Here is an 8,120-nt window from a genome sequence, read left to right on the forward strand (position 1 = left end):
CACCACTGAACACCACAAAGTATACGAATACTGGTCCTAGTATTTTAAAAGCGGAAATAGAGAGAGCCATCAAACAGAGCAAAAATGGGAAATCTCCAGGCCCTGACCAAATACCATCAGACTGGCTCAAACTTCTGGATGACGACAATGTCTCACAATTAACAAACATTTATAACCATATATACGAGACTGGAATGATGCCACAGATATGGTTGGAGTCTACATTTATTCCACTCCCAAAAAAACCTAATACATCATCATGTAAAGACTTTAGACTAATTAGTCTCATGAGCCACTCTCTCAAGCTACTTCTTAAGATAATTCTTAATAGAATCAAGCAGAAATGTGAAGAGACAATGGGAAACAAACAATTCGGTTTCAGAGAAGGATTGGGAACAAGGGAAGCTTTGTTCACAATTTTAACATTACTTCAACGATCATGGGAAGTACAGAAACCAATTTACGTCTGCTTTATAGATTTTGAGAAGGCGTTTGATAGAGTTCAACATGATAGGTTGTTTGAATATCTAGAAATGATTGGAATAGATGATAAAGAGCTGAGACTTTTACAACATCTATATTGGAATCAAGAAGCTTCTATTCTGGTAGACGGCAAAGAAACAGACAAAATTTGCATTCAAAGAGGCGTCAGACAGCGTTGTGTGTTATCCCCAACTTTGTTTAACGTATACTCAGAAATAATTTTTAATGAAGCCTTGGAAGGACAATGTGGAGTTCGAATCGGGGGAGAAACTATTAACAACATCAGATATGCAGACGACACCGCGATCATGGCTGAAAATATCGAAGATCTTCAATTTCTTATTGATCGAGTCACTAGAGAATGCTCCAATAACGGACTTAACATAAATGCAACAAAGACAAAGTTACTTGTGGTTAGTAAACAAGACGTCGGCCCTATGCAACTAATTGTCAGTGATGAGTCAATAACAAAAGTTAACCATTTTAAATACCTAGGATGTTGGATAAACGAGACACTAAATCCGGATGAAGAAATTAAAACTCGTATAGAAATTGCAAGAGGAGCATTTATGAAACTTAGATCTATTCTGAGCAACTCTCAGCTGAACTTACAACTAATAATCAAGTTCCTAAAATGTTATGTGTGTCCTGTTTTACTATATGGATGTGAAACCTGGATCATGAAGGTTAACATGATGAACAAATTAAAAGCCTTTGAGACGTGGTCGTATCGTAGAATGCTCAGAATATCTTGGGTTCAACGCATTTCAAACAGAGAAGTCTTAAACAGAGTAGGTCAAGGCGAAGGTGACTTAATGAAGATGATAAAAAAGAGAAAACTTGAATATCTGGGGCATATAATGAGAGGTAGCAGATACAGGATGCTGCAGTTAATACTCAATGGAAAGATCGAAGGAACAAGAGGAATTGGTCGAAAGAAATATTCATGGCTCCGAAACCTTCGTCAATGGACAGGCTTATCAGCAGATCAATTGTTACATGCCGCACAAGATCGAGAACGATATCGGCAACTTGTTATGGAAGCTACCCACGCCTAAAAATTTGGGCACGGTACTTAAAGAAGAAGAAGTATCGTTAAAGTTCGAGAGGTGAATATACTGAACACCAGGTATAATAATTAAAAGTACAATAGATTAAAACTTATTAATTTCTGCCTGGACCGAAAACTTAACCACATCATTAAAATATAAATGACTTTGTAATAAGCTTAAGATCAAAATTTTCTAAAATATCTTGATAGTTACTGTACCATTGAACACGAATACGGCATATATTCACGAATATAATAATATATAGTGGCATTATTTTCTAGCCATTTAAATTACGAGATAAAAGTAGAATGCGACCACTCTCCGTTCTCAATACCTATCAATAAAACAAAAAGTCGATTTCACAATGCCATCTCTGCAAAGAATGAAGATAAAAACAATAAAAACCGCACACCAGTCACTCCAAAATAATAATTTAACAGATACAATCTGTAAAAAAACAATAACGCGACCAAATAGGTAAAGATATCACATGAAATAATAAAAGAATCTCGTAGAGTGAGGAGAAAAAAGTGTTCGATCCATAATGATAGCGGTAAGACCTCATCTGTAACGATTTCTCTTACCTATATGTCGATATCAGCCTATAATAGTAAATATTGGTGCGGTGTCCATTGATCGTTACGGTTGCACTCTCGCAATTGGGTCAAGATTCTTGACAAGAATCAGTGCCGGGATCGTAAAAGTTAATGCTTGCATATAATTCTTTAAATAATGGATGGATTGGTTTTGTTGTGTCGCGCAGTTAAAGCTATAACGTAACAACATATTAATGTTTTATACATTTTTGTTAATTTAAGTCGATATTTAGTACCCTTTCAGACTAAAACATTTGGTGTCTGACACCGGTGTTCAATTGCACCAAAGCATTGTTTTAAATGAACGACTACAGACGAGCCACCTTGAGTGTCTGGCTGATTTTAGTGGCTCAACAATGCTTTGCTGAAATTGAACACCGGTGTCTTAGTCTGAAAGGGTACTAAAGTTGCTTATTGTTCCACTAGTAAAATTCTTCATATATTTTTGAAAAAACTCAAAGGCTCCGGTTGATTACGATTGTATAAATCTGGTACTTAAGAAAAACCGACGATTAAAAAGTCCTACTGAAAGTGGAGATAATTATGGGGAATTCAATATCAGTGCTGCTGTCTTTGTTATCTTCCTTGTACACCTTAACCACTTAATTCATTATCTCGTGACTGGCACGAAGCGATTTCCCGGCAAATTTGGGACTTGTCCGTGTCTCACACGTTGGACCGTAGTACAGCGCTATTCAAACATTTTATGGCGGTTTTTGGTTTATAAAGAATTTATTATTTTATTTTTAACTTTACCCGTAACTGTTAACCGTAACTTTTAACCGTAACTTTACTTTATTTTAAACGTTTTATGACCGTTTTTGGTGCATAACGAATTTATTAAGTTATTTTAACCGTAATTTACTTTAACGTAAGCTTCTGTCAGGTAGTATATGTTTCTTTTGCTATATTTGCAGTGTTTGCAGTTTAGTTTACAGAAAAAGAATAAGGAAAGAATCAAGATATTACTGCAAAAATTGTAATGTAGGATTATGTGCTGTACCTTGTTATACAGGGTAGCGAAAAAGTATGGAAACACGGTAATTTATCCAAAACCGCTTAAACGATTTTTATAGATTTTGGAGGGTAAGGATCTTCTAATGCGTCCGATATTATAGAGGTAATTACGTTATTGTCAAATCTTCCGTTTTTCTGGAAATCTAATGAATTTTCTTATTTATCCTGTATATTCCTAAATGGAACATCCTGTATATTTTTTGTGTTTTGAAGTTTCTAAGAAATAGTCATTATTTTTCATGTTATATTCCCTATACCTAAATTCCATAATTTCGGAGTTAGTGCTACATTTATTAAAAAAAAACAATTTTTAAACAAATCGCACCATCAATGCAAGACTATCACAACTCAAAAATTACCATTTTTTGTTTTCTATGAATCTGTAATGGTAATGGGTAGTCTAACAAAATGAAAGAGTATTATAACTCAAAATTTAATATAAGACATTATTAAACAATATTAATGTTAAGTTATAATACTCCTGCATTAGGTTAGACTACCCATTACCATTACAGATTCATAAAAAACAAAAAATGGTAATTTTTGGGTTGTGATACTCTTGCATTGATGGTACGAAATTATAAAAATCCATTTTTTTTTCGGTCCGGTTAGACATTATTTTAGGTTCTTTGGATCATTGGGAACACAAAACGTCTTTTGTAATGTTCCTCTAAAGTTAATCGTTTCCGAGTTATAAACATTTAAAACTGAAAAAAATCGAAAAATTACGAATTTCAAGGTTTAAAAACACAAGTACAAAAAATAATTTTTGAAATTACGAAGCACCTAAAGTCAAGCTCAACCCTTTTTCTATCAGCTCCCTATAAGAATTTTTGGTACGTTTTATTCTAAAACATTGTTTTTTTAATTGTTAATGAAGCGCATATGAGAGAACGGCGATCGGGCTGAATTAACAACTAAAATAAAATATTTTAAAATGAAATAATGCCAACTTAGCGGTATCTGATAAAATAAGGTTTGAACTTGAATTTAGGTACTTCGTAGTTTCAAAAATAATATTTTTGGCGAAAAAAAGATGGCATTAATAAACCATTGCTGTTTTGCTTATTTTTTTTTATACAGGGAGTTGAACTTGTTACGATTTTCATATAAAATTGGTTAAAACTTTGTAAATACCCTGTATAACATAACAAACCTTTATATTTTTGTGATAGAAAAGTTAACAGGATTTCAAATTTAAAATAAAATATAGGGTGTTACATTTAAAAAAAACATTAGTTTGGTCTGCCACTGTGTTATAAAACACCCTGTAACATTCTAACTAATTTTGTAATGTGAAGCTCAAAGTTTGCTAAAATTTTTGTTATTAACTTTTATTGCTATCTATTACTATAGCGGATCTATTGAGCTTTACCCCGCTAATCGATCACCCTGTATATCAATTTTCGAAATCATTCCATCATTGATACAACAATATTACTGCTGTGAATTTTTTATTGTCCAATTTTGTACCTTCATTACTTGTCCCAGGTATTGTACCTACTTTTCTTATTTTTGTAGTATTTACTATTTTATATAATTTGTCCATCTCTCGCAATACTAATTTGTTTATTTATTTACTCTTACTTAAGCGTTAAGTCTATATTGGAGCATCGAAAACACATATCAGAACTCTAACTCACAGTCCTAATCTAAGGTCTTCATTACAAAGAATTTGTGCTGCGAGGGACTTTGCCTTGTGGCAAATGGATTTTGATTTGCCCAAACCTGAGATTTCTAGATATTGTATATGTTACAGTTCAAGTTGATTCTCAGTTAGAGTTCACTCCAACTAGTTGGAGTCAACTCCAACTGAAACGAGCAGTAAAAGTGGATTTTAAAAATTTAAATCAACTTTTACTAGTTGGAGTTGACTATTCCTGGATCGATTCAGTAAATGTTGATTATACGAGAATCTCAAGTGCATTTGTGATGAGTGTGCGTTTCTCTGTTTTGACCGTTTCAACTACTTATTAGTATAGTCTGTAACGTCGCCCCCGTTAGGTAAATTATTCTGATTTGATTTTTTGCACAAACTTACTCGAAAGAAATACATCCGTATAACAATCCTTATTTGGCGAATGGTTTTAGTGTCCGCAGTCATATAAACCCAAATAACCAAACAAACAACAATCCTTATAACAAATACACAGGGTGTCACGCGGTACCGCGGTCGAAAAATTGTTTAATAGTTATTTATGTACCAAGTCAGTAAAGTGGCTCTTTATCGAACGAGTCTGATATTACGAGAAGAGGAAGCGAAGCGAGCAACAGACGAGTTCGATAAAGAGTATTGAGGTGGTGCGTACAAAATTGTATCGTCAATCATAAAAAACATTAACACTTACATACTTACAACTTTGAGGAATTTTTTTTAATTTTAGACGAAATAAAAAATTCTTATGACAGTAATGACAGATGACTTTTGCATGATGATAGTTATCAATATTGTATACCTATCTAATTACTAAATCTGTAAAGTTTTGATTTATTTTGTATGAATATAATTGCGAAACACTACAGAATTTTACTTTTTGACATAAATTTTATTAATAATAAGATACATTTTGTACAATATTTTTAATAATTAAAGTATATAAATTTTAATTTCACTCAAATAAATAATCGATTGCTGCCATTGACCACTTACATTCAATCTCGATTAATTTGATTAATAATCGCGGCAGGTAAAGTAACATTCTTCGTTCAATACAACAAAGTGTTATTTTACTGCCGAAAATGAGGGCAAATGAGTACAATAATGAATGATTTTAGTGACGTTTGGCGATAAACAATGATTTTAAACATATTCGTAAAAATAATTTTTTCACTTCGTACAAATTTTTTTTAGATCCTTTGGGCCGTTTTTTCTCTAAAATTGACTGTTGCCGAGTTATTAGCGACTTAAAATTTGAAAAATGCCAAAATAACCATTTTCAAGGTTTAATAACTCGGTTAAAGATAATTATTGTGAAAGTCGAGCGAGCGGCCGTGGAGTAACGGCATGATCGCTGGCGTCATACGCTAGTGCACGTGAGTTCGAGCCCTGTTGACAAACCATTTTCATTTCCAATAATGACACGAGCCGTCTCACCGTGCCTCGGAGAGCACGTTAAGCCGTCGGTCCCCCTGGGCTAGTGTACATCGACACTAGTTACAGTGTCCCTTGAAGCCTTGAAACAGGGTTAAAGATGTAATTGGCGCCGGAACTGTCCGAAAGGCAAAAATTCCATACGATATTATATATTATGAAAGTCAGAAACTAAAAAAAATCAAAGATTAAAGCTACTTCTATAAGATCCTGAAGAAATTTTTGTCATTATTTCATTAATAAGATATTATTTTTAATTATTAACAATGAGCGCTAAGCGTGTATTGAGGCGGCCGTCAATGTGAGTGCGAGTGAGATTCACCATTGGACGGCCGAAATGGTGCATCTCTTTAGCACTCACCATTGGCGGCCGCCCAATACGCACTTAGCGCTCATTGTTAATAATTAAAGATAACAGCTTAGTAATAAAATAGTGACAAAAATTTCTGCTAGATCTTGTAGAGGGGGCTATAAACTTTGATTTGGTCACTTTCTGACTTTCATATTAATGGATTTTAACCGAGTTATTAAGCCTTGAAAATGGCTATTTTCGCATTTTTCAAAATACCTTTTTTTGCTCAGAATAACCCAAATGATCTAAAAAAATTATTCGAAGTGAAAAAATTATTTTTGTGAATTAGTCTAAAAAAATTGTTTAAACAATTTTTACTGCCTGGCACCCAGTAGATTTGTTATAAGGACCTCTTTTTGAGTAAGTTTGTGCAAAACATTCGAATCGAAGTAATTTACCTAACGGGGCGACGATACAGCCTAGACTAATTTGAACATATTCAGTAACATTTTTAATTTCTAGAATCGGCTGTTTGTGTGAATCAGAATCAACTTTTACTAAATGGCATTGGGAAGAGTATACTTTTCCTAGTTGGAGTCTACTTTTACTAGTAAATGTTGAATATAAATCTTCATTTTATATTTATAATCAACTTTTACTGAAACCAGCCGTTAGAGTTGACTCGAACTAGTAAAAGTCAACTCCAACTGGATAATCAACTTGAACTGTAACATATATACCATTTCGTGTGTAATTTAGCTTCATCCGTGAATAAACATCTGGTTAAAATCCTTGATCCACCTACTAAAATCAATTCTGCCTGTTTCATTTCCAGGTATCAATGTTTGTACTTCTTTTATATGTTTAGGATGGAGATTGTTCTCTTCAAGAATGGCTTTCATTTGTGCAAATGTATTCCTTACTATTTCTAGCCTAGCTCTTATTTGTTCTGTTTGATTATTATTTTCTGAAATCTAGCATCCTGCCTATTTGTATTTTTCAACTCTTTCTATTCCTCCGTGCATGACTGCCGATACACCTTGCGCCTTCACCAAATATTTTTAGATCTCTCAAATTTTACGTTAAAAGCACACAGTAGCGATCAACAGGTAGCAACAAACGCGGTCCAAGATTGCGAAAGTTCTGCGAACTTTCAAAATTGAGGCAACAGTGAGTCGGTAATTCGACACTGACAGTGACGTTTATACTATCAAAAACAATTTTTATACACATAGACGCGAAATGTTGCCAAGTCAGTGAAAAAATCGATTTTTAGTAGTTGCAATGTGACACAAAATCTAGGCACGGGATAAAAAAGTTTAATTGAAGAAAGTCTATTTTTTGTCTTTCTTAATGGCGGTACAGGCGCCTTTCTCCAATATTTTATTTAGTTATAGAGTAATTTCCACATACTAACATATTTCTGAAATTGGGCTTTGTACCGCCATTCTTTATTATATTACGAATATGTGTGCCAAATATCTCGACAAAATATTCAAAACTAGAGCCGCAATCTTGGAACGTGTTTATTGCTACACGTTGATCGCTACTGTTTGCTCTTAAGCATAATATGATAAATATGCAACATA

At 33.5% G+C, this 8,120-nt stretch overlaps 1 protein-coding gene across 1 annotated transcript in view; it reads left to right on the plus strand.

Annotated features, from left to right (window-relative positions):
• Positions 1–8,120, plus strand: part of LOC114327944 (Krueppel-like factor 5) — a 209,219-nt gene that overhangs the window by 125,180 nt on the left and 75,919 nt on the right. The window lies entirely within an intron of this gene.

This window comes from Diabrotica virgifera, chromosome 6 (genome assembly GCF_917563875.1).
Source record: "Diabrotica virgifera virgifera chromosome 6, PGI_DIABVI_V3a".
NCBI lineage: Eukaryota > Metazoa > Arthropoda > Insecta > Coleoptera > Chrysomelidae > Diabrotica > Diabrotica virgifera.